The sequence below is a fragment of the Meriones unguiculatus genome, chromosome 21 (genome assembly GCF_030254825.1).
Source record: "Meriones unguiculatus strain TT.TT164.6M chromosome 21, Bangor_MerUng_6.1, whole genome shotgun sequence".
NCBI classification, from domain to species: domain Eukaryota; kingdom Metazoa; phylum Chordata; class Mammalia; order Rodentia; family Muridae; genus Meriones; species Meriones unguiculatus.
This window is the reverse complement of record NC_083368.1, coordinates 13786353-13813292: the sequence shown is the minus strand read 5'-3', so window position 1 is coordinate 13813292 and position 26940 is coordinate 13786353. Positions and strand designations below refer to the sequence as shown.

The 26940-nt window shown below is 47.0% G+C and overlaps 1 long non-coding RNA gene and 1 pseudogene across 1 annotated transcript; one reads left to right on the top strand and one right to left on the bottom strand.

The window, feature by feature from the left end:
* Positions 1-8865: 8865 nt before the first annotated feature.
* LOC132649727 (uncharacterized) lies at positions 8866-20710 on the bottom strand. Its single transcript, XR_009588230.1, has 4 exons — positions 20598-20710; positions 12319-12483; positions 10698-10850; positions 8866-9339 (listed from the first exon to the last, which is right to left on the bottom strand). It is a non-coding gene; the product is annotated as an uncharacterized LOC132649727 (long non-coding RNA).
* LOC110555368 (LYR motif-containing protein 2-like) lies at positions 13225-13489 on the top strand (annotated as a pseudogene).
* Positions 20711-26940: the final 6230 nt, after the last annotated feature.

Sequence of the window (26940 nt, the reverse complement as noted above, 5' to 3'; positions counted from 1 at the left end):
GAGACACATCCAAGTTCACAAAAACATCCTGTTTCTGAACTTGGCTCATGGGACTGAAAGCAGAGAGGACTGAAAGCAGATCTCTGAGCAGCCTGGAGTGCTGGGAGGAATAAGGGTCAGCCAGAGGGCAGGGAGAAAAAGTGACCACGGGGTCATATTTAATTAAGGGGTATGTATAGAAGCTAAAGGATAGGTGTGAAGGGGGGCACTGGAAAAGGGGCTCACATGTCCCCTGCAAGAAGCATATATAAAAAAAAAAAGAGCTGGGACTACTCAGAGGTCAGCAAAGTCACACTGCCACACGGGTCTGTGTTGGGAACAGGAGCTGATACTAGGTTCAGTGGGCTTTCCTAGAGGGCACAGAACGACAGAGCTGGTTCCCAAAGGCTGCTTACTGTTTACATGCCAGGAAGGAGATCAGGTTTTGCAATCTTGCCTGAAAACACAAGCTCTCAGGTAAACATGTGCTTATGACACTGACCCCCGGAGGGAAGTTGCTGCGCTGGTACGGTCACTCCCTTTTCCCTGTATGTCAAAGTGCCAGTTTGCAGCAGCTGGAAGAAGATGCTGATGGCATTTGAGACAAGAGGGCATAACAGAGCTGGGACACTGAAGCCTGCCGCAGGGTCGGAATTAAGTTTTTCTTCATTAATAATATCCTAATTTGCATGATTAATATGTCATGATCCACGAACACAGGCAACTAACAGAACAATTTCTGAACAAAAATGCCACCTGCTGAGCAAAGAGAATAAGACAAACAGAAGGTAAATGCGCTTACGTGGAAGGAGAGACCTGTTCCCCCCAAATATCAACAGCATCAAAACAGCTATTTGAAGAATGCAGAAAGGAGCATGCCCAAAGGCTCATTGGGAAGAAGAGCCCTGGGTGTGCCTGCTACTCTTACACTGCCCTTGGACAAATCTGAAAATTCCAGACAAGGCTGATGATGGCCTGCTGGCTGAGCTCCTTGCCTGGTTTCTCCAGCTGGCCCCAGGCCAAGAGGCGGGGTGTTCCGGGCCACAGTGGTGCCACCCCATCAGCCCAGATCCACCTCTTTCTGTGGCTGCAAACCTCAGCTATTTTTGGCCTGCCAGCCTGGGTCAGGAACTGGAACAGGGTGATGAGCGTGGAGGGAAGACACCTGTGGGGTGTCTTCAGCTGTGTGATACAGACCACTGGTGATGCTGGAAACTTCCTGGGAGCCATATCTGGACACAGGGTCCCTTGGGGTCTATACGGTATTCCTTGACCTACACATCTGAAAAACTCAGTTGTCTGCTCTGCCTTGTTCCAAACCTTCACTCTGAATTGCGAATGCAAGCTAAAACAGGTCCAATGGCACTAGGAGATATGATGTAGATGTCATATGGGACCACCATCATGTGTGCTGTCTGTCAAGCATTCTGTTGCTAGCTGGCACATAGACGTATCATATCACGTAGCAGAAATGTGCTTAGAAAGCATGATTGAGGTAACACACACACACACACACACACACACACACACATGCACATACGTACACAGATGCACACACTCATCCATACACAGTCATTAGAGTATGTTCATTAGCTAACTATAGTATCACTTCACTGCATATATGTATATTACAGTGTCATGTAATTATAAATTACATTGCATGCTAAAATATAAGCAATAAAACACACATACATGAACATTCATGTTAGTTGGAATTGTCTCAGAAATTTTAAAAATTGAAAAGAAATAAAGTCAGTCTTCTTTTCAGTTTTTTTTTTTTTTGTTTTTGTTTTTGTTTTTTGAGACAGGGTTTTTCCTTGTAAGAGCCCTGGTTCTCTTGTCCTGGACTTGCTCTATAGACCAGGCTGCCCTGAAACTTACAGAGATCCTCCTGCCTCTGTCTCACAAGTGCTAGGATTAAAGGTGTGTGCCACCATGTCAGGCAAAGTTAGTTTTAGTACTGTGCTTTATTGGACCCTGTATATCCCAAAAGTTATCTCAGCAGATAATTTAAAATTTTCCAGCTACTTACTGGATAGTGCTCATTAGTTTTCATCCTAAACCTGTGGGAGTTGGTGTATACTTTACACCCCACAGTGACTGAAGTATAGACTGGCTATATTTCAAGTGCCCAGAGATCACACATGGCACACAGCTATAGTTCTTTCAATTGGTGGAATGTTTGTGTCAGCCTGCCAAATTTTCATGCTGAAACCCCAGGATGCTAGGATTAGGAGGTGAGACCTCTGGAAGGTAACCAGGGCCAAATAAGTCCTGGGGTGGGGCCTTCACATTGCAATTAATGTCCTTATTAGAGACAGACAGCCTCCCTCTCTACCATACGGAAACACAGAGGAGGGGGCCATCTACAAACCAGGAAGAAAGCCCTTACCAGGGCTGTCTATGCTGCCAGGAACTCTTGGTTTGGACATGAAGCCTCTATAATCTTAGGAGTGTAATTTCTGTTCTTTGGTCTAGAGTATTTGTTTCCAAAGCCAGAGTTTAGGCACAGGCTCTGCATGACGCAGACCCAGCAGAATGAGGATCTGAGACAAAGAGCCACAGCAGCAAAGGCTGAGAGGCCAAGGACCTCAAAAGTGGAGCTCATCCTGCCTGCCTGCCTCATGACAAGGGAGAGTGAATCACTGAGCTCTGTGCTGAGTGCTGAGAGCGAGATCCCTGCCTCCAAGCCCTGGGATTATAGGTGTAAGCCCCTCACACTCAACTACACAGGCCACTGGTAGGCTGTTTGACTTGCTAACCGAATGGGCAGTGCACTGGCCCTGTGAAGCTTGAATAGAGCTGAGATCATTGCTGTAGGATCTGGACAGAAAGTAGACTCACTGCCAACTCCAATCACCAGGCACCTGACAACGGGAGGGTTAGGGGTTTCACGGGCTTCTGCCAACTTTAATGTGTTTTCTCCAGGGGCTGAACTGTTACTCAGAGTTAGATGTTTGCCTAATATTCAACAGGCCCTGGATTTGAGCCCCAGAATTACACACAGAACTGTGCCATGGCCAAAGGTCATTCTGGCCTCTGACCACATGTGCTGTAACTGTACTTTTACCTGTTGTTTCCATTGTCCCTGAGCCACACAGCAATGGCCCTGTATATTTTTGGAGGTTACCTTTCCCACTGTTAGACATAAACACATCAGAGCAGAAAGCAGAGAAATGCTGAGGCCTGGAACTGTTGGAAAATTAATTTCTCAGTGCTGGCGTAAATGGCAGAAAAAATTCCCAACTTGCCTCAAGACCAAAACTCTACATGATTGAAGGGAACCCCTGAACTGTTGTGGTTAGCATGTGACTCCAGCAGCCTCCACAGAGCCGATGAAGCTCCACCACAGGACCCCACCCCCATGCACCCAGGTGTTCAGAAAAACACAAGTGCATGATGGCTGTAAGTCATCCAAAAAGCCTGAGAAGATCAAAGAAATGTCCTTGAGTAAGCATTTTGACTGTGGAACTAACCAAGCACAATCAAACGTACCTAACGCTGGCCATCTGTGTTTCCCTTTGAGACAGAGCGCCTGCCTTGGGCAACAAACAGAAGAAGGAAGGGCTGGAGTTTCAGGTGAAGCCTGGACAAGAGGGTTTCTGGGACAAATACATAGCCACTCAAAAGAAAGTGGTGAGAGTGAGTGGTGAGGGTATGAAAAAAACATACCCTCTGTCCCTAGTGAAAGGTCTCCTGAAGTCAGAATCAACTGACTTCAAGGCAAAGTTCAGCATTTGGGGATGGAAATCCGTCCAGAAGCTTCTGCCAAGAGGCTAAACCACAAAATAGTCTGGTCACAGGACTGGGGTGAGGCTTGCCTAAGAGAGCAAGTAGGGTGGCCTGATGGTGAGGCTGCTGGGTCATGCAGGGTGCGGCTCTCCACTCTCACACAAGAGGTGCCTAGCCATGGTGTCTAGCTCCAGTGGACACAACTGCCTGGCGGGGCTGACCACAGCTATGCCTGCTCAGTGCCCAGAGTCAGTCTTCGGTGGTCCTCATTGGCTCTTTCAAAAACCTTGCTCATCAAGTGTCATCTCGGCCACTTCCCAGACCCTACCCCCTAGCCTACGCTTCCATCCTCCATTCACAAGTGCATTCCCATCTCTGTCTCCATCGACAGGGCCCCAGGACCAGCCTGGCTGTGTCTTAGAACTGCTACCAGCCTTCCCAGGAGCACAGCCCGGCTTCCGCAGCAGCCCTCCACCTTGATCCCTGTCCTGATAACTGTAGGTTCTTTGCAGGCAGGGAGGAGTGGCCCTAGAATATAAGTGTGTCTCCTGGGTCACTTCTAGTCACAGGTACAGGTTAGACTGGCAGCACCTGGCTGTAAATGCAGCTCAGGATAAAATTTGAATAATTGGAGCTGAAAATATCCTTCTCACTAAAGTAACCATTTCAATGTCAGTTTATACCAGATTCATATTTTCTGATCATAAACTAATGCCACAGCATCATGACAAATTGAACTATGGCTTTATATATGGCTATTTTTTTTTATAAGTGTTGTTTTGGCTTAGATTCTAGTTTTTTGAGATAGGGTTTCATGTATCGGAGGCTGGTCTTTAACTCCCTATATAACTAAGGCTAACTTTGAATTCCTGATCCTCCTGCCTCTATCTCCAGAATGCTGGGAATATAAGCACACTTGGCTGGGTGTGTGGTTTTCATACAAGTCCAAGAACTGCAACTTAAATTTACATATATTGTCTTTTAACCATTCTTTATGTGTGTACATTAGCAAGTATGCACACAGATAGGATCATAAACATAGTCAGTATCTATACCTGATGGGGCTGCTGCATTCCCATAAAGAAAATACCTCATGCTCCAATTGCTCAAGTCACCATTGGGTTTTCCTTTGCTCACTCAGTACCAATTCTTCACTGGGGACAAAGGAGGACACGAAGATAAGACACCCTCCCTCGCCCCCCGTTGTCCTCGGAGTCACAGGGCAATCAGCAGATTTTTACACAGGACATACATGGACCGGCCTTAAATGAGGACTGTACTGCCTTTCTCTGTGACACAGTGCCGTCTGTCCTCATGCCACTGATCTTTCTAAAGTATGGCCAGTCCGGACCAGGCCAAGGCAATGTGACCTACAACCTCCTCCGGCACCCTTGGCTTGGTTTGAGTTGGCTGGGCAGAGCTCTCATCTCTAGGTTAAGGAGCGGCTTGTGTAAGGCTCCTCACTCCTTATGGTAGTCTCTCACAAACACTCCCAGGGCCCAGGGAACCATCTCTGTTCTAAAGGAACCGTCACTCACACATTTGGGCAAGTAGATTTGCATAGTGGCACATGTCCCTGACCTTCTCCTGGACCCCAGCACCTTCCTAATCATCCAGTCTTGAGCCTTTGTGCTTAGGATGTGTTGCCTCCGTGGCCCTGAGAGAGCTTGTGGCAACTTTCTGAGTCTGGCGTCCTCCTGATCTTGCCCTAGGAGGTTACTAGAAACTAACTACATGCCTGGCAGCAACAGGAAGGTCTGTGCACAGAGTGAAACCCCAAGCTCTCCACTGAGACCCTTCCCCGGTTCATAAGGATGGAGTTGGGCCTCCCACAGAGTCGGCACAGTGGAGCCAAAAGCCACAGTAGAGCTAAGAGCCCGGGCAGCTCTTTAGACAACTCTGTACAGGACACGGCCCATCCCATCCTCGGAAGACTGGCACTCTGAATGGCCTCTGGATCTTAGCTTCATTCACCTGGAACAACATGCTCTATCCTGCTCTGCAGGAGGCTCAGCTGAGCCCTGTCCACTTCCTCCTCCACCCTAAATCCCCCAGGACATATCCGCAAAGAGAGGTCCTTGATATCTGCATCGTCCACCATAGCCCAAGCCTGTGGCCCAGCCTAAAGGGAGTTTGATGGCGGCATTCGTCTTTCCTGGGGCCCTTGTTTCTCCAGGCTCTAGAGCCGGAACCAGAATGAACAACTGTCCCTTAGGGCATCAGAGGGGTCTTGGCCCATTCCTGTTTGTAATCACGTCCACACAGACAGCCTGGGCTTCCCCAGACTCAGGCCTCTTGCAAATCTCTGCCTGTTAGAGGCTGAGAGTCAGCCTTCTGTGAGTCACCATGGAAGTGTGGCTTGTGTAAACAGCAGTCACTTAGGGAGTGATGATCTCACTCAGAAAACTAGCTCGTGGCTTCGCGCACTTTGTTTGTTTTAAACAGTCTCACTCTGGAGTTCTGACTGATCTTGAACTCGAAGCAACCCTCCTATCTAAGTCTCCCAGGCGCTGGGATTATGGACAGACATTACCACACCCAGCTCTTCATGGTTTGTTATTGTTTTGTTTTCAAAATAGGGGCTCTTATAGTCCAGACTGCGCTTCAGACTCACTACATTGTTGAAGATGCCCTTGAACTTGTGACGGTCTGCTTCTCTCTCCTTGGGACTGGGATTATAGGTGTAAGCCCCTCACACTCAACTTTCCATGTGTAGTGTGTGTGCGCGCGTGCATGTATGTGGACAGAACAGGCTGACACTGTGTGTCTTCCACCATTGCACTCCAGGTTACCTTCAGGGATAGGGTCTCTCCCTGAGCCGGAAGCTGGCATAACCTGGCTGGCATGGCTGACCCCGCTGGCCAGCCAGCTCCCGGGATCATCTGATTCTGCCTTCCCAACACTGGGGTTTCAGATGTGCACAGCTGTGCCTAGCCTTCATGTGGGTCACAGAAACTCGAACTCAGGTCTCATGATTGTTGGGCAGGTACTCTGCTGCTTAAGCCATGTCTCCAAACCCTTCAAGGGCATGTGAAGTTTTTTTTTTTTTCTTTTTCTTTTTTATCTAAGTATGTAGTCTGTTCTGAAACAACTATCATTTTCTTTTCTTTTTTTTTTTTTTGCTTCTTTTAAATTTCCATGTACCTGATACATGTAATTGAGAAATATTGCTGCATTTTCATTTTATTTTAAGTTTCTGTTACATTTTCTTTTGAAAATATTTCTCGCTTTTTAAAATTAAAAATGTACAAACTTTGTTTTTGAAGCAGTTTGCCTTTTTCAAAAATTTGAAATTTCCTTCGTTTATCTTTAAAGCCACCTCAAGTTAAAGGCTACCTTACTGGACATTTAAAATGTACTTAAGAGCTTCATGGTTGTGGTATTTTTTTTTTAAGCATCAGCAGCTATGGGCTAGAAAACTGGGTCATGGAAACACCTTGGGCTCCATGATGTTCAAGACCTTCCAGGTCACCAGTACTCAGCTGGCACCCCTGGGAACTTAACCATCTGGCTGTCCCATGATGGTCACAATGTCAAGAAAACCAAGCTGGACTCCTGCTCTTGGCAGCCCTTGGCAGGAGGGTTGGACGCATTCCTGGGGCCCAGCTCTTCCTGGTAGAAAGGTGCTGATAGCCTAAGAGTGAAGACATTTGTGAGGAGGTCAGTGAGTGATTATGTAACTAAGCCGTATGTGGTCTGGGGACATAGGCCCATTGGCCACTCTGAAAGTTTCTTCCTCCATCCCATTTTTCCTGCCTGAGTATTCTGTGACTCTGATCTCCAGCCTACACTGCCTCCTTCTGTGAGGAGAAGGGCCCTTAAGCATCAGCTCGAGCTGTCTCTAGCACTGACAACGAACAACCATGTATTAATGTCAAAATGCTCCCATTGATATGAGAATATAAGTACAGATATCATTACATCTGAAATCATGAATGACATGATCCAGGAGCAGAGGAACACACTTGTAACCCCAGTATTTTAGAGTCTGAAGCAGAGTCTCCAGTTTGAGGTCACCCTGGGCCACACAATGATTACAGAAAAGGACAGCCCAGGGCACATAGTGAGAGCCCATCTCAAAAAGGAAATCCCAAACAATCAAAACCACAAGCTGCTTGTTACCTCCTGCTGTAGGAGGAGGACTGTGTGCTGTTTTCAGCAGATGTTCAGCATTGGTAACCCAGTGGCTGACATCACCAGCTAGAATAATGGTGGGTGGGATTTCAACACTATGCTAGCCTCTGTGCTAGGTTACCTCTGGCCCTGAAATCTAGAAAACAGGAAACAGAAACACCACCACGTGCTATGATCTTCCTGGGTAGACTTGCCCCGTCTGTAGGTGTTGGATGGAGAGTAGGTGGCCAGAAAATCGCCCAGTGCTCTCTGTCCATGCCTGGCCTTGTCTTCCACTCCTCCTGCTTCTAGCGTGAGAAGGCATTTTAGACATATTCCCTGGTATTAAATATAGCTCCCTGTTTCCAGTCTTGAGGACAACCCAGATGAGGGCCATCACTGTCCCTTCCTGGATGTTTCCTTTCTCACAGGAACTTTGCCTGGTGTAAGACACTGTTCTTACACCAGTAATTGGGTATCTTTCACCCAACTGATTTCTTATGGCCTGCTTACTGCAATAGAGCTCAGAGAATGGGAGTGGGAAGGATAGGTTATAGTTATCACATGGCCTTGAGACCCCTCAACCATTCCTAGGACCAAACCAAACCCAGAGGGAATGAAAAGAGAGCCAGGGCACCATAAGTTTGTTCTCAGAGTCCATAATGGAAAGAGAGAAACAAATCCCCAAAATTGTCCTCTGACCTTTGTATGCATACTGTGGCAAGCATGCACACACCCAGGCACATATTATATATACACACATTCACAGACACAAATACACTAATAATAAATAAAAAAAAGGCCAGTGAGAGACTCTGTCTCAAAAAAAAGAGAAAGGAAGAAAGAAAGAAAGAAGGAAAGGAAGGAAGGAAGGAAGAAAGGAAGGAAGGAAGGAAGGAAGGAAGAAAAGAAAGAGATGGGAAAAGCCATCTGATGTTTCAGGAATAACAGTGAAGTACAGCAGATATTGTCCTTTGTCCTGTATACACACAACACACACACACATACACACACACACACACAGAAATAAAAAGGAGCCAGTACCAGAAATCAGGCAATATTTCCAACACAAGAACAGAGGTAAGGGAAGTGCCACAAGATAGCATCCCCAGAGCAGGCCACACACCAAGCAGACATGCCTGAGTCTGTGGCAGGGTATGGCCAGAAGGTTCATCTTTAGCAAACTCCAAAAATTAAGCAAACAAAAAGAGACTGAATAAAAAAAACAGGAGAAGAGACCACTCTTCTTCAAAGATTTCCCAGTCAGTGCCACCTACGCCTCTGGGATGTGGAGCACAAGCCCTGCATTTTGAGGTGTAGCCTTACAGACTCAGGTTCACAGTGAGTCTGGGTGTAGGCTAGGTCTTCTTAGCAGGTCAGGGGCCCCACCTTTTCTCCCAGGGAAGCTCATTACAGGTTCTCTTCGGCATCGATGAGTGGCCAGCCTCCCCTCACAGGCACTGGACCATCTTTGCGTGACATAAAAGCAATGGCACTGAGTGTGCCACAGTCGACCTGGTGACAAACAGGATAATGAGTGGCTTGGCAGTGTTGGATAAAGAATGAATGAGTCACATCCTGGACAGAACAGAGATTTTTTTTTTTAATCTCACTAGACATAAACTAAAACCTTGAATCATATTTTTCTGGACATTTTCACTTAAAACCTCCTGATCTCAGTTGGATCTGGAAAACTGAAGCCAAGGCTCCTGGGCTATGGCTCTGAACAGGGCACTCCTTTCCTGAAGAGCTGTCTTCGGAGGGGAGGCTCTTCCCCACGAGTGATGTGGGACTGAAGGAAGCCCTTCTGTGAGCCTCCTGGACACTTGGATAAGAGCCAAGACATATTCTGGAGTGGCGGGGCGGAGACCCTAGTGGTTGAACATCTCAGAATGAGGGAACAGTGACTGGAGAGACAGAGGTCACTGCATCATGCTGGTTTCCCCTTCAGTTTTGTTGTTGTTAAAATGTATTTCCCTTCTGGGCCCCATAAGCCTTTCTGAGTGTCTTGTTCTCTAGAGACCCAGAGAACTGAGAGAAGGTGGAGACAAGTACTGAGAGGACTTGGCTTGTCTGTGTGGCATGAAGGATATGCCTGGCTTCCTGGGAATGAGCAGAGGAATTGGGAGGGAAAAGGAACCTGATAGAAGGCTCCAGACCTCCATTCATTACAGGAACACCCATTGGCAACTTGAGAAAATGAGCAAGGAGTGGAGCTGGAAATATGAGGGCACTGAGTCATTGGCACAGCAGGCACCTAGATAGTAATACATTGTAAAAGGGGATTTCTTTGGTTTGCTTTACAAAAATCTAAAATGCCAGTGGAATGTGGTGCCACACACTCTTCCTCTCTGCAATTGACAGGCAGAGGCAGGTGGATCTCTGTGAGTTCAAGTTCAGCCTGGTCTACATAGTAGATTCTAGGCTAGCCAGGGCTACATAGTGAGACTGTCTCAAAGACGAAAGCTTCACAAATCTAGGGGCTGGAGAAATGGCTCAGCAGCTAAAGGTACTTGCTGCTCTTGCATGGCGCCAGCATTTGGTTCCCAGTACCCACATCAGGTGACTTCTAACTGCCTGTAATTCCATTTCCAGGGGATCTGATACCTTCTCCTGGTCTCCATGGAGAGACCTTGCATACATGTGGTACATATAAAGTCATGCAGACCCACACATGTACAAATAACTAATACTTAGATACATTTCCTTAAAACATCTGAATCCTTATTTTTCCTTTTTCTTATTTGTATGTCTTTGAGACAGGGTCTCATGTAGCTCAGGTTGGTCTCAAACTGGGCTACATAGCTGAGGTTTGCTTTCCATTTCTGATTCTCTTGCCTTAACATTCTGAGTATTAGAATGATAGGCCTGACCCTGGCTGCTGATTTCTTCTTCTTCTTCTTCTTCTTCTTCTTCTTCTTCTTCTTCTTCTTCTTCTTCTTCTTCTTCTTCTTCATGGGCCACCTCACCCAGCTGATGATTATTTCTCAAAACAAATTAATCTGTTTCACCCTTCAGAGTGCCTCCTGTTGATAGAAAAGACATGCCAGAGATTTTAAGAAAATCAATTCTTCCCCTCCTAAAAAAAAAAAAGATCAAGTTTAGCAGACCCTCGGTCAGAGGATCTGGTTCTGTACAAACATGTCCTGCAACAGTCAAAGGTTTCAAAATCAAATCAATGTTTTATTATTCTCAATTGAGGTTAAGAAGAGCATTAGCGTCAATGAAAGGTCATCAGCCCCTGTGCTGTAATGTTGCCAGGCACTGCCACCAAACATCATGCCAGGGAGCAAGCACTGCCCCTACCTATCAGGCTAGTGGTGAGGAGTCAATTAACACGTCACACACCTGTGGGCCTGAAGGTCCGTGGGAGAGCCCAGTAAAGGTACCAATCCTGTTCTTATGGTCCAATTGGTCCACCTGGCCATGACTCAGAGGCATGCCACTCCAAGTTTCCCTGATAATGTCAGACTGTCCACTACCATAGGGATACCAAAAATTATCCCAGACATGAACTGCTTGCTGCATCTTTCTGTTTTCCTTCTGATTGTGCCCAGATATCTTACAAAAAGCAGCTGAAGGGAGGAAGGGTTTGTATTGCCTTGGAGTTCAGAGAAATGCAGCCCATCATGCCAAGGAAGGGACAGTGCAACAGGAAGCAAAGATGAGGGCTGGTCTTCAGCTCCTTTCTCCCTTCCCCTTTTTATTCTGTCTGGGACTTCAGCCCCTGGGGTGGGGCCACTCACATCTCCCTCTTCAACTATACCTCTCTAAGAAGAGCCTCACAGGTGTGTCTCCCAGGTGATGCCAAACCCAGTCAATTTGGCAAAGAAGATTAATCATGGTGGGAGGGGCACTAGGCTGTAAATGCTTGTGAGCCAGAGCGAGGGAGGGAAGCAGTGATGGAGGGGCATGGGAGGAAAGGAAGAATGCAGGCATGGAGGGAAGGAAACAGAAGTCGCCAGCGGAATGGCAGTCACTTCACACAGGACAGTTGGGTCAGTTGACATCAGCCTTGAACAATAACACAGTTCTCAAGTGCTTTGTTTCTAGAAATACGACTTTAAATGAATCAACACAGGGTTGGGGCGAGGGTAGAGTGGCTTAGTGGGTAAAGGGCTTAGTGTGCAAGTGTGAGGGCCTGAGAATCCTCAGATCCATGTTTAAAAAAAAAAAACTGGATTTATAATATAATTAGCTATAATCTCAGTGGTCTTACCAGGAGATGGGAGGTAGAGACTCATAGGCCAGCCAGCCTAGCATGCACAGGGTTAAAAAAAACAATGAGCTCCTGTTTCAGACAGAGGATGAGAAGCAACACCCAAGACCTCTGACCTCTGCACATGTGGCAATTGCGATCTCACATTTATTCACGTGAATGTAATACAAGGCAAACTTGAGATGATAGACGGGTCTATCATCTCAGGTAAAATCAGTGGTATCTAAGCATTCCCTGCTAAGATTCCTTCATGATAGAGAGACAAAGGAAATCACCTGTATCTTTGCTGATGATGACTGTCTTTTCGAAGCCTTGCCGTGGCTACGTTCCATGGCTGCAGGGTGGCTGCCTTAGGGAGCAAGGCTGCAGCCTGGTGAGAGTGCAGCTCAATGCATGCAGCACGGATTCACAGGGGTCCCACTTGCACACTTAGCACCCACCTTGAAACAGAAATCAGAGAGGAGAAAGTGGATGTCTGCATTGCGGTGAGAATAACTCAGCGTGCTGGAAAGGTGGCTTAGGATGCTCTTCCAGAGGACTAAAATGTCCCTGCTGACTGTCTACACATGCTGACTCCCTACAGGTCCCCCTTTGGACAGAGGATGACCACTCACTGATAACCCAACACCCACATTACATGGCTTATAACCATCTGTAACTCTAATTCCAGGGGAGCCAACACCCTCATCTGCCTCTATGAGCGCTACACACATATTGTCTTAGTCAGGATTCTACTGCTGTGATAAAACACCATGACCAAAAGTAATTTGGGGAGAAAATGGTTTATTTCATCTTACAGCTTATAGTCCATCATCCAGGAAAGTCAGGGCAGGAACTCAAAGCAGAAATGGCAGGAGCTGATGCTGAGGTCATGGAATAGAGTTGCTGACTGGCTTGCTCCCCATGACTAGCCCAGCCTGTTTTCTTAAATCACCCAAGACCTCCAGCCCAGTGGTAGGCCCACACACAGTGAGCTGGGTCCTCTCACATTGACTACTAATTAAGAGAGTGCCCTTCCGGCTGGCCTTACACGGAAGCATTTTCTCAATGGAGGTTTCCTCTTCTCAAGTAACTCTAGCTTGTATCAAGTTGACACAAAACTAGCCAGCACGCACATTAAATAAACATAAAATTTTAAAGTAACTCTGCCTTAAAGAAAATAAGGATAGGCGGCAGGCAACATGGTGGCTTTCCACTTCCCTCCGGCGGCGCTGACATTGAAGTATTTCATGAGAAGGCAACAGGTTCTCCTCCAGTACAGAAATATCTTGTGAGCGATTAGGCAAGTTCCGAGTGATTCTGACTGAAAGTACCTTCGGGACTGGGCCAGGGAAGAACTTTAAAGGAACAAAAGTGCCAAGGAAGAGGATGCAATCCGATGATGATCACCAAGGCAATGTGCAGCTAAAGGAACTACAAAGGTCACTCGCTTTAGCCAAATCTTAACTGAAGGGTATTTTTTCAGATCTCCATGTGTTTTACACAGGCTCAAAGCCACTGTCACAAAGTACCAGATGCACATGAAAAGGTGATAGCTCTAATCAAGAATGCAAGCAAGGTGCTAACATTTCCATTGCATTGTAAACATTGCACACAGTGAACAAGATGAGAGCTTGGAAATGTGCATCGCTCCTGTGAAGGTAAAATGGCAACCACTTAAAAAAAACAGACAATTTTTGAAAAGTCAGTGAGGATGAGGTTGGTGAGATGGCTCTACCATTAAGGCTTTTGCTACCAATGACCTGAGTTTGATCCTGGGACCCATGTGGTGGAAGGAGGAAACCACTCTGTAAAGTTGCCCTCCACTTCCACACAGGCACTGTGGTACATTAAAAAAAAAAAAAGACATGGAGTTACCTCATACTTCAGCAAGTCTCTAACCAACAGAACAGAGGCCACACCTGTAACAGTGTGTCACAAAGTTCAGCCTTTTTTTTCTTTTCTTTTCTTTTCTTTTTTTCCTTTCTTTCTTTTTCTTCTTCTTTTTTTTTTTTTTTTTTTTTTGGCTTTTTGAGACAGGTTTTTTTCTATGTAGCCTTGGCTGTTCTAGAGCTCACTTTGTAGACCAGGCTGGCCTTGAACTCAGAGATCCACCTACCTCTGCCTCCCAAGTGCTAGGATTAAAGGTGTGCGCCATCATACCCAACTTTCTTCATGATAACCAGATACTGGATTCATAGTATTTATTAAATGATGCAGTTCTCACATGCTTTGAAGATAAGGTTTACAGTCCAGGGGAGATTACTGAAATGTTTTTGGTTAGAAGCAGGAGAGCTTTGTGCCTTTTTCAATAAACAATGTAACAATAAAAAAATAAAAATAAAAATAAATAAGGATAATTCTGAGTGAAGCCTAAGAGACCATGGAACAAGAGCTCAGGTTATCCGGAATACAAGTCCCATCATGGAAGGAGAAATGCAACCTTTATAGTTACAGAATAAGAGAAAACAGCAATGCAATGCATTAACAATGACTAGGGCAGGAGACGCCAGGAGGACACACAACAGTGGAGGCAGAAAAGCCTGCCCTAGGTCTCTATCTTCTCTTGCTCACAGGCTTCTCTAACTTTGCTGTTTCTCTTGGCCACACTTTATGAAGAATTAAATGTCTTGGGCCACAGATCTCAACATTCTTAGCTTTAGGGCTGGTAGAGGCCAGAGGTCTGATCAGCTCAACATTATGTTTTCCTAGATGTTTGTGAGGATGTTGGGTCAGATATAGAGGATGAAAGCAAATGCAGGGCCTGAAATCCCCCAGGGGCATGTTGGCTTGTGACATCACATCTCTCCACTGCCTCCTACTTTGCCAAGGTCAGCCCACAGGATCTCTGACACAAAGCTAAAGCTTCATCCACCTATGCCAGGGGTGCTGTACTCCAGGACCATACCAAAGAACAATGTTGGCAGCCACATCCCTTTCCCATTTCAGAAGGAACATTGAAGCACAAATCAATAACCAAATAATTGCCACTGACACAGTGGCCTTGGATCACGAGATCAGGACAGGGAGGGTATGGAGGCTGAATCAGTAGCTGCGGCAAAAGGCAGCTTCCCACAGGGCTTCTTCATGAGGTTGGTCAGTGTTCCTGTTGCACTGTGCTAGCCGGCCAGCTTCCCGTTCTCCAGGGCTGAGAGCATCAGTGTGTGTGTGTATGGGGGGGATGCATAATAGGCTCCGGGGTTCCCTATTGATGGGCTTCTCTACTACCTTGTTGAGCCCTGGAACCTCCTGGGGGTAGAGGATAACCAAGCAGAACATAAGGGCACTGGACAGGGTGTCCAATGCCACAAGATGGGAGCTGGCATTTATTTTGCGGAAGGGAGGACCTATACGGGTCTGACTTTGAGGAGACAAGAAAGGAAAGGATGGAGGTGAGGGGGTTCAAGGGACTGTAGCTACTACAGGTGTTAAAGAGAAAGCCAAGAAATACCGCAGTATTTCCTAAACTGAAAATCATGAAAGTGGTTCAGAGCCAGGAAGACGGCTCATTTGGTAAAGTGCCTACTGTACAGGCGAGGACCTGAGTTAGGTTCCTTATCACCCACATCAGAAACCAGATGCAGCCCTGCCTCTGCAATCTCAGTACTTCGGAGGCAGAAAGAGGCTGCTTCCTGAAGTTTATCAGTCAGCCTATTTAGCCAAATAGGAAAGTTGTATGTTCAGTGTGAGATTGTCTCAAAAAAATAAGGTGTTAATGACAGAGGAAAAAATCCTGCTCTGGTCTCCATACAAGAGTATTCCCATGCACATGTGAATACACACACACACACACACACACACACACACACCTGCATCTACATACCACATAAACATGATCACACACACACACACAAATATTCCTAGCCTTATCACTGACTTAGAGATACTATTAAATGCCAGTGGATAGGTGCTTTTTACGTGCATTTTGTACCTGCCTCCTGATGTTTACAGGAACTAGTTTAAAGAAGTTAATGGTGAGCAGGCCCTGGTAATCCCAGCACTCAGGGAGACAGAGACAGGTGGATCTCTGTGAGTTCAAGGCCAGCCTGGTCTATAAAGTGAGTCCAGAACAGCCGAGGCTACAGAGAGAAACCCTGTATCAAAGAACCAAAAAGATTAAAAAACAAAAACAAAAACAAAAACAAAAAACAACCTTGACAGCTTCCTTAGGTCCCAGGTGAGTGGTCCAATAGCTCTGACTCACAGACCAGGCTCCCTGCCACAGCCCCACTCTGACACAGACATTAGGGCAGCACAGGAAAATGCTTTTGGGGCAAGACAAGACAACACAGAATGCCTGCAGCTGGTGGGGAGTAGGCCTGTTTCCATGCTTGCACAGTCCTGGGGTGACTGTCTGAGTAAAGTTAGACTTGGGGTGGTACCCATCCATGCATGCACACTGCTTCTTGATATCAATGCTCTTTGCAAGGTCCCTGAGTTGTACGTTGTCTCTCTGATGAATGGACTTTCCTTGTGATGAAATGCCTCCCCAGTCTCCACACACTCCTTGTACTAACGGTGCATCCTTGGCCTTTAGGATTCTTCCCCTGCAGCCCATCAGCTTTTACATTCTGTGTCTCTCCAGGTTGGGAGCTTAGTGCTAGAGCACCTGAACAGTATGCTCAAGTAGGCTCTGGTTCGATCCCCAGCACCACACACATACACACAAATAAATTAATCCCACATGGCTCCTGCACCGTCACCCCCTTCTTCTGAGCTTCCGCTGACCCACTGGCTGGAGCTAACGACAGCTCAGCCAACGACATGTGTTGCTCCTGTTCTCTCTCCCTTTCCTGCCTTCTCTGGGGTGTTTTTTAAGATCGTACTGCATTTAACCTTTAGCTGTCTGTTTTCCAATTGGCTTTTGTGCTCTTTCCTTATACAGTTTCCATCGCCAGGAACACAATACCACAAGCCGAGAAAGTCGTACACAAGCGGGGGTTTTTTTTGGCTCAGGAGTCTGGGCCAAGGTCGAGAGACCATCTGATGATAGCCTGCATGCTGGTAGAATCCAGAGGCTGTCAGAGAAGCAGGGAGCTCCCTAGTCCCAGGGGCTGTGCCTGTGATAGCAGGTCTATCCTGAGGTAACCCACACGCACTAATTCATTCATGACACAGGTGACTGGCGCAGACCGGCCCCATCACCTCTTATAAGTCCACCAGGTTCCACCTGTTAATATCTCACATAGCCAATTACACCTCAATGTGTGTTTCAGCAATGACAAGCTATAATCAAACCGTAGATTTATATCTTTTCATAGTTTTTTTCTTTAGACATTTTTTATTATTTTTATTTTTTATATATTAATTAGTTTATTCATTTTGTATGCCAGCTGCAGCGCCCCCCTCCATCTCACCCTCCCCTCGCCCATCTTCTCCTGTGCCCCTCTCCAAGTCCACTGATATGTCCTCCTCCTCTCCTATCTGACCCTAGCTTATCAGGTCTGATCAAGACTAGCTGCATTGTCTTCCTCTGTGGCCTGGCAAGGCTGCTCCCCTCTCAGGGGAAGGTGATCAAAGAGCCAGCCACTGAGTTCACATCAGAGACAGTCCCTGTTCCCATTACTAGGGAACCCACTTGGATACTGAGCTGCCATGGTTTACATCTGTTTAGGGGTTCTAGGTTATATCCATGAATGGTTCTTGGTTGGAGTAGCAGTCTCAGAAAAAATCCCTGTGTCCAGATTTTTTTGGTGCTGTTGCTCTCCTTGTGGCGCTCCAGTCCCCTCCAGGTCTTTCTATCTCCCCCTTCTTTCCTAAGATTCCCTGCACTCTACCCAAAGTTTGGTTATGAGTCTCAGCATCTGCTTTTATACACTGTCGGGTAGAGTCTTTCAGAGGCCCTCTGTGGTAGGCTCCCTTCCTGCTTCCTGTTCTCCCACAGTTTTTCAAAAGTTTTTCTCTTATAATGTTAAACTGTGTGGCTTAAGATTCATCCTGTGGCTTAGCCATCTGGTAAATGCGTACTCCGGTGTCATTGAAGGCAGCCGCAGTGGTACACACCCTTGACTACTCCGTCCCCACCACACAATCCCTTATCACTTGAAACAAAAGTTCCACAGGCATTATCTGGCCCGTTCCTGAGGAGTTTGTTACATTATGGGGCATTAACCGCTCCCTTCCCCGTGGAAAGTGACCTCACCCTGACATGGGCTGATCAGGGGCCTGACGCTGCACACACTGTTTACCTTTTTGCTTCCTCCTCCACCGTTCACTGATCTTGTGGCACTTCCTTGGCTGGGAACATATTTCTGGAGACAATTCTTGCTCTGAGAACCGTCTCCTACTTACAACTTAAAAACATCTCTCTGCTGGTTCCTAAATTTCAGGTTTCATTTAACTTACAGAGATTTGGAAAAGCATCTTTTCTCTGTAGGAGACCTTGGCCTCTCCTGGGGTATGTGAGGAGCCCTGCTTTCCCTAGCTCGGTACCTTTGGGAAGAGAAGGGCTCCTCTGGCTTACAAAAGTGCCTGCTACAAGGCACAGAGCAAACCATTTACAAGAGCTCTGTGTGATTCTGCTTATTTGCTTTGATTGACTTGGGGTCTCATGTAGCCCAGGCTGGCCAGGGTGCCGTATGGTTGAGGGTGACTTTGAACTCGTAATCCCCTTACCTGCATCTCCCAATTCTGGGATTACAGGCATGCACCCCAACATGCAACTGAGTGTTATTCCTGTGGGCAGTAATGAACTTTTTTGAGAGCAGCTAGGTTTCCAGTGTATTAAAAGGTTAAGGAGGGGCTGGAGAGATGGCTCCGTGGTGAAGAGCACTGGCTGCTCTTGCCGAGGCCCTCGGATTGGTTCCCACCACCCACACGGTGGCTCACAACCATATGTAACTCCGGTTTCAGCACATCCAGTACCCTCTTCTGGCCTCCTTAGGCACCAGGCACACACATGGTGTACACGCATACACGCAGCAAAGGCACTCATATAAATAAAGTAAAAAATTCGGTTTAGAATCTTTTTATTAAAAAGGTAAAGGAGTATGAGATTTTTCCCCCTTGTTTTGACTTTGTTTTACCTATGGTGGTTCAGATGGAAGATAGCACCTCCCTCATGCTAGGTCGGCCTCTACTGTGGAGCCACATAGCCCAGACAGACACTTGGGGTCTTGTTTTTATGAATATAGGTGTTTTTTCTGCATATATGTCAGTGAACAACATTCATGCCTGGTGTCCTTGGAGGCCAGGGTGGGCGTTGGGTCCTCTGGAGCTGAACTAGAGATGATTGTAAGCCACCACATGGCTGCTAAGAATCAAACCCTGGTCCTCTGGAAGAACAGCCTGTGCTCTTAACTACCAAGCCATCTCCCCAGCCTCTCCAAACTTGACATATTTAAGAAATGCCTCCAGTCAAACAGAAGGCAAAGGCTCTCAGAGGTCACAGCTCGGACAACCACTGGGAGCTGTTGCAGCGTGGGTTCTGAGGAGCTCTGTGTAGGCCTGAGCTTCAGCATCCCTGGGACCTCTGGAGATGCTGACTGACAGGCCTGGGACAGCAGCTAGGGACAGGTATCCATGTTCTGAACACTGAAGCACTCACTCCTTGGTTCCTTTTTGGGAACATAAGCATTTCCTGGTGTTTGATTATTATACCCTTGGCTGTGGACTCTCGGTGTAGAGCTGTCTGTTACATACTTGCTATCTCAGCACATACCACTGATCAGCAGTCGTGTCCATACAAAGTCACTTCTCCTTGATGTTGTAACTAACATTTTAACTGCTGAACAGAGTAACCACGATCTTTAAGCGGGAGGCAACTACTGTTTCCTTGGGGCAAAACTAGTGCCAGTGAGAACAGATGCCAAGTGATGCTAAGAGAAAGGACGTCATCAAACCCCAAGCACAGAAGTGGATATTTGACAGGACAATATTTACTTAGGCTTACCTAAGCCTGGTTTTGGATCAGCCTAGATCCTGCATAGAAGCTACCAGCAGAGGGATGTTAAAATGCAAACTGCTGCACTGTCTTTGCTTCAGGGTTCAGGCAAGGGGCTTGGCATGGTTTTCTGGCTGGATCTTACTCTGAGGCCCATAGACCTAGACCCCATGTTTTAAGAGACTACCATTTTGGGGCCTTTCCAAACCATCTAATTCTGGGGTAGATCCAATTCAAGACAACTGCCTGTGGCTGGTCTACTCTTGACATTGTCCTAGTTTCAGGTTGCTCCCCAGAAAAGAAGTTCTTCAGCTATCAGTTTAGATAGAAATGGTGATGCTTAATATTGTCAATTTGACAGGACCTAGAATTGCCAAAGAGACAAACTTCTGGGCACGACTGTGAGGAAGTTTCTAGATTGGGTTCACTGAGCTAAGAGCCACCACTCCAAACGTGGGTAATCCTGTTGCCTGGGCTGGGTCCCTGGGCTGAATGAAAGGAGAAAGTATGCTGAGCCCTACCATCCCTGCCTATGGGGGCCTCACTCTCAGGCTGTCATGCATTCCCTCCTGTGATGGACTGTACCCTCAAACTGTAAGCCAAAAACAAACAAACAAAAGAAAAAAAACCTTGATGTTGTCAAGTATTTTGTCTCAGCAACAAGGGACCCTGGCAGGAAACATAGAATAATACCTTTGGCTTCAGGCTTCTCATTCTTCCACTAAAAGAACAGGTGATTAAGAAGAAAAGAGCGAGCGGTCTGTCTCCTCTCAGAGGTCCCTCCAGTCTCTCCCACTCAGCTTCAGTATGTTCTCTCTAGAACATTCTATTTGTCTTCAAAGGGAGAGCCGAAAGGACTCAGCCAATCAGGAAAGCACTCCAGTCCTCACCCCAAGCTATTCTGACTCAGAAGTAAAGAGCTGCCAACAGATGCACGGCAGTGAACTTGGGCCAAAGGGTTCACTGTTCCATGTGTAACTGATTTTCCAGCACTGCTGGGTGTCGGCAAGGTGGGCAGACACCTGGCCAGCCCCCAGGTCCCCTGAGCCTGTATACTCTCCATTAGAAATGGGGGGGAGGGCTGGGTGCACCCTGAGGTGCCACATGGCAGCCACACCCCCATCCTACTAATGGGCCTCACCTTTGCCCTCTGGTCAGAGAATGGTGCCTTTGAGTATGGGGCAGAGAGGCTAACCTCTTTTCTAACTCTCCATACTAGAAACTTTGACACCCACTTCATTATCTAAGCAGGAAATCAGTTCAAATTATAACACCCAAGCTTCTACCTACTGGAAAATTTAATTCCATTGCCAAGATTAAGTTGTTACTCAGCAAAATTTAAGGCATAGCCAAAACAACACCAAGGTGGTACTGATGAAGTGCTCTGGCCTTGTTTATTAACAGCACTGCCGTGTTTTAAAACTGCTCCTGGATATTGAAAACTACAAAAAGGTTAAAGCACAGCATGAGTGGTTTGTCTCTGACACTAGAGCTGGGTTAGGGGCCCCATGTCCTAAGCAAGCCAAGCCCTCCTGCTGAGCTGCACCCAGCATCGCTTACATGGTTTTACATAAGCTCTGATTCAAAGATAAATTAGATGGGGAGGGAGAAACAGCTCCACGGTTAAGAACACTTGATTGTCTTGCAGAGGACCCAACACCAACATGGTGGCTCACAACTATCCATAAGTCCACCTCCAGGAGAGCAGGTGTCATCTTCGGGCCTCCAAGGGCACTGGGCAAGAATGTGGTACATACACACATGTGCAGGCAAACCCCTTAAGCAGATGAAATTAACCTACAAAAACATTTTAAATGAAGTAGAGAACACAGGAAATCACTGTGAATGAAAAGCAGAGCAGGGGCCGCCTGCCTCCATGCAGCGAGGGAAGATGGAGGTAAAGACAGACAGAGTCATTACTTATGCCTTGCACACGTGTGGGGCTCTACTTAGAGATAAGGACTAATAAGACTCAACGTGTATCACATCACACAAGGAAGGGTTTCCCCACACTCAGCTGACTGTGCAATTAGAATCTTTGAAGTCAATGCTGGGATCTGACTAAAGAAAAAAAAATAACAGATGCACGTTAAAAGTTACTGGTAAAGGATATGTCACAGCCGTGTCTGTGATCCTGGATCGTATAGGGTAGTCCATGAATATCCAAGGATGGAGACAGGTTGGGGACCTGGTGACACACAGCCTGCTGAGCTAGTAAGTGTTTTGGAAGAATATATGGATGATCGTCCCGTGGAGAATGGAGTTGAGAGAGAGAACACAAAGTAAACATAGACCCAGGGAGGTGACACAAACCTGTACTCCCAGCATACCAGAAGCTGAGGCAGGAGGATTGACTTAAGCTGGAGAGAAGCCTGAACTAAAGTAAGACCGTATCTCAAACAAAACAAAACAAAAACCAATAATAACAATAGCCTAGGCCTGACCTTATTTTAGACATGAATCTGCATGAGTAAATTACACATGTCAAAAAACACACAGTAGTTAATTGGTAGAACAGCCACAAAATATTGTCCATTATTATTTCCTAAATTTAAGACCAGAGGTGATGTTCACACTCTCATCTTGACTTTTCTCCATTTTCTGACTACTTACAATAGCATGAATCTTAAACAGGACTAAAACCAAAAGCTTTTAAAATGTGATCTTCCTTTTCCTCTCCTTCTCTTCCTCCTCCTTCCTCTTTTTCCTTCTCTCCTTTCTCCCCCTTCTCATTCTTTTTTGAGACAGTGTCTTTTGTAGCCCAGTTTGGCCTCCAACTCAACATGTAACCAAGTATGACTTTGATCTTCTGCCTCTCCTGCCTCTACCTCCCTAGTGCTGAGATCAAAGATGTATGCCATTTTCTTTTGAAATGTTGTTTTTGATTTTATGTAAATGACTCTTTGCCTGCATGTATAAATGTGTACTACATGCAAACATGGTACCTGCGGAGGCTAGAAAAGGGTGTCAGATCCCCTGGAATTGGAGTCACCAGTGGTTGTGGGCTGCCTGATTCTGAAAGTGCTTGGAACTGCACCATGGTCCTCTGCAAGAGCAGCAGGTTCTCTTAACTGCTAAGCCAACTCTGGCCCCTCACTTCATTGTTAATTGTTAATCACATGCTCTATGAGGGAGCACTGACACTGCCAATGTGGCTGAAACTCTCATATTGGACAAGTGTGTCTCCTCTCACAGAAGTCAGAAGATAGAGTTTCCAATCCGAAGCTGAAGTCAGTTGCTTGGTGCTCCCACGTCCTGGAGCTTACAGCTGGTCCTCCCTGTGTCCTCCATCTCCATCTTCTTAACTGGAAGACAAACTGGGGAGGACCAACTGGTACCCTTCGTAAAGGTGTGCTGAAGTCCTATCCCATGTGTGATAGTTCAGATCTGAAATGTTCACACAAGCTCATATATTGGAGGCTCCATCCTTGAAGCACCTGTACAAAGGCCGAGCTTCCAGACCTGTGTGAACCACTTCACTGAAGGGCTTACAATTTGGTGCACACTTAGGTGGTGGCACTTAGTTGAAGAGAATGGGTCTTTGGGGGCCATGTCCTTGATCCCAGCCCTTTCCCTGCACCCCCTCCTGGAGGTCATAAGGTCAGAAGCTTTACTCCTTACCATGGCCACAAAGCAATGGAGCCAGCTGACCAGGGATTGAAGTCAACAGGAAAAACAACCCATTCCTACTTGTCATCACTAACCAGGAAACACACCTCTGGGCGTGGCTATGAAGATATTACCACAGAATTAATTGGAGAGGGAAGATCTGTCCTAAATCCTTAAAGATCGTTTCTATGGGCTGGGCATCCATGCTGAATAAAAACGGGGGAAGGGGAAAGCCAGCTGAGCATTGGAATTCACTGTAGACGTGATGTGTGCTGGGGCCCTGTACCACTACTGCTACCCTTTCTTCACGGTGATAATCTGGATCCCCTTAAACTATGGGCCAAAATAAAGCTTCTTTCTGTAGGTGGCTTCTTGCCAGGTGTTTGGTCAGAACAATGAGAAAAGAAACTAACGTACTTTTCCTGGCATTTTGTCACAGTAGCTAAAACCTGACAAATAAGCTGTTACCTGCAAAGTGAATGTGAAGAAGTGGGGTCTTTGATGACATAGTAGTTGAGATGAGGTGGGTGGATATTTGATCCTGTGTCATGTCCCTTTAAGTGGAGAAAGCTGAACAGAAAGTGTGCTATGTGTAAACACTGGCATGGCAACAGTAAGGCTGGACATGGTTCAACCAAAAGCCAGGACAGTGGCCCTGCCAGAACCCCTCCCCCTCAGGTGGTGAGGCTGGGGGAACCCTTTCCTTGAGTCTGGGGGACACAGGGCCTTGTAGACCTAGTGTGCCTATCAAGTCAAAGTCTTGTCCCTCAGACTGTCCTAATACAGTCAGGGGTCTCTGCTGCCCTGGGTCCAGACACTCAAAGAGCTACAGCCCCTCTAGCAATCCTGCACCTGTGTAGTAGCATCCTTAGACCTCAGAAGCCTATTTTCAAAGTTTCAGAGCCACCCCAAGCGTTAGATTTTGGGGAGTGGAGAAGGGGAGACAAAAAGAGGTGTTCATTCTGTCAGACCCTCCCAAGACACAAAATTCCCCTGGGTCCTTTGATAAAACAGGCTGCCTGGAAGACTCAGCCAGACCTGAGGAAACCAGCAGATGGTGAAACAGTCAGGCAGCCTAAGAAAGCCATTTGCATTGCTAGGGGAAAGGAACAGGCCTGGGCAAGCCTGGGCACCTTGTGAGCACCTCAGAGCTGAGCTAGTAGGAAGCCCACACCCATCTTCCCCCATCTCTTGCCAGCACCTCCTTCTGGCCAAACAATATTTGCCTCCTCTAGAGGGATTCAAGGACATGGTCAGCTGGGGTAGCCTATAGGTCACAGCCCAGGTAGACAAGAGGTAGTGAAGGGAAAAGTATGTGGAGATGACCAGCATGGGCGAGGAGGAAGCCCTGTGGCCACTTACCCCTAGAGAAGTCGACCAGGGCCAGCCATGGATGCAGGGCAGCGCATGTGTGGGTACAATGATACACTTGCATGTGGAGGCCAGACGTGGATGTCAGGTTTCTTCCTCAGTCAGCCTCCACCTCATGTATCAAAACGGGGCCTCTCGCTTAAACCCTGAGCTTGACAACCCAGGAAGTGCCGCTGGTGAGCTCGCTTCAGGGTTCCCTGGTCTCTGCCTTCCCAGTGATGGAGTTACAGGCCCACCCTGGCATTGATTGAGCTCTAAGGGCTCAAACTCGGGTCCTTACTTTTACACAGCAGTGACTCACTGAGCCATGTCCCATCCCTGATGAATACTTGGATCTTCCAGTAATCAGTACTAAGAACTCTCCTTCACTTAAATATATAGTACAAAAATGTTTGGGATCAATTCAGAAATTGTTAGAAACTCTGCCCTAATCCCAACCCAACATCCATCAAACAATTGTTTATAAATCCCCAATCAGCTCAAACAGTAGGCTTTTGTTGTTGTATCATTTTGGTTGGTTTGTTTGTTTGTTTTGTTTTGAGACAGGCTTTCTCTGTAGCCATAGCTGTCTTGGAACTCTGTAGATCAGGCTGGCCTTGAACTCACAGAGATCCACCTGCCTCTACCTCCCAAGTGCAGGGATTAAAGGCATGCACACCACCACCACCACCACCACCCAGCACAAGCTGTAGTTTTTAAAAACCAAGCAATCCAAGCCAAAGAAACATCTCTTGATGTTGGCAAGAAAATATTAAGTTTTGTTTTCTGTAACTAAATTGCTATATTTCTCTAAGAGTGGAGACTTTTGTATACACAGAATAAAACACTACAAGTCACATCATACAACAGTCTTGAACTTGTGAGTCTCGGGCACTGTTCTCTGATGCTGTGTGGTATGGTAGCATGTACAATGAATGCATGGGAAGTCCACCCACTGTCCCACCATTAGCTACTAGTGGCCTACAGCCTTAGCCATGCCTATCCAGCAGCACGGTCCTCACATCCTCTCTAACCCCTTCTGTTCCCTACCCTTCCCAGTCTTGCCCAGATTGACCATGACCTTGAGAGCATCACTGTCAATCCAGACTACAGCAGGCAACCTTCACTCCTCCTGCCTCCCTGAGGAGGCTCAGACCTCAGTCCTCAGTTACCTATATTGTTGTATCTTATACGTCTGTGTCTGCCCTCTCTGTGGCTAACATTCATCACTGGCCCTGCCCCTTAGGGCTCTGTCTTCTGACCCTCTGGCCCACCCCAAGCCTGGCTGAATAACAGGGTGTGGTCTTTCCGCTCTCCCTCTTCCTAGACACAGGAACCAACATACACAATGGCTGCCTGTGTTGTTGTAAGACTCCCTTGCCAATACTTACTAGGAAAGTGACAGGCTAGAGGAAGCTACACAGGCCAGAGTCCTTCAGAGCTCTTAGAGCCATTGTCCTCTGTGCAGCCCTGAGTACACTCTGGAGGGTTGATCAGAAGCAGGTTTGGTTCTGAGAGTGGTGTGTCCTGAGCATACCTCATCTCCCAATCAAGTGGAAACAAGCACCGGGGAGTCTGGAGACTCATCCCTGTGGGGTGTGATAGCTTACCAGCCCATGACCTTCATCTTGGGAGGCAGAAGTGGGAAGCCTGTATCCATCCCCACATTCCACAAGGCTCCAGAGCAAGACCACCTCGTGCTACTAGACAAGCTCCTCCATGCTGCTTTCATACCTCCCCATTACCAGCCAGCTTACCTCCAAGGTGACTGGTCTCCCAGGCTGCAGTGAGCCAAGAGATTCTCAGTCTTCACTCCCTCTGCTAGTAGCAATAGCCCGGAGTACAGATGCTTCTAGAAGAGATTCGTATGTGCTAACACCCAGCAACCTGGGTCCCTCTCCTCAACCAGACAATGTCTCACATGCAGGGACCAATGAAGGTCGCAGGCCATGCAGGGAGAACAGCCACAGCCCTGGCCTGAAGGGGCCGTGGACAGCAGAGACCACACGGTTTCCTTAGACTATCACCTGCCAGGTTTGTGCTTCTTACTTACAGTCCACATAAAGCCATGATGGTT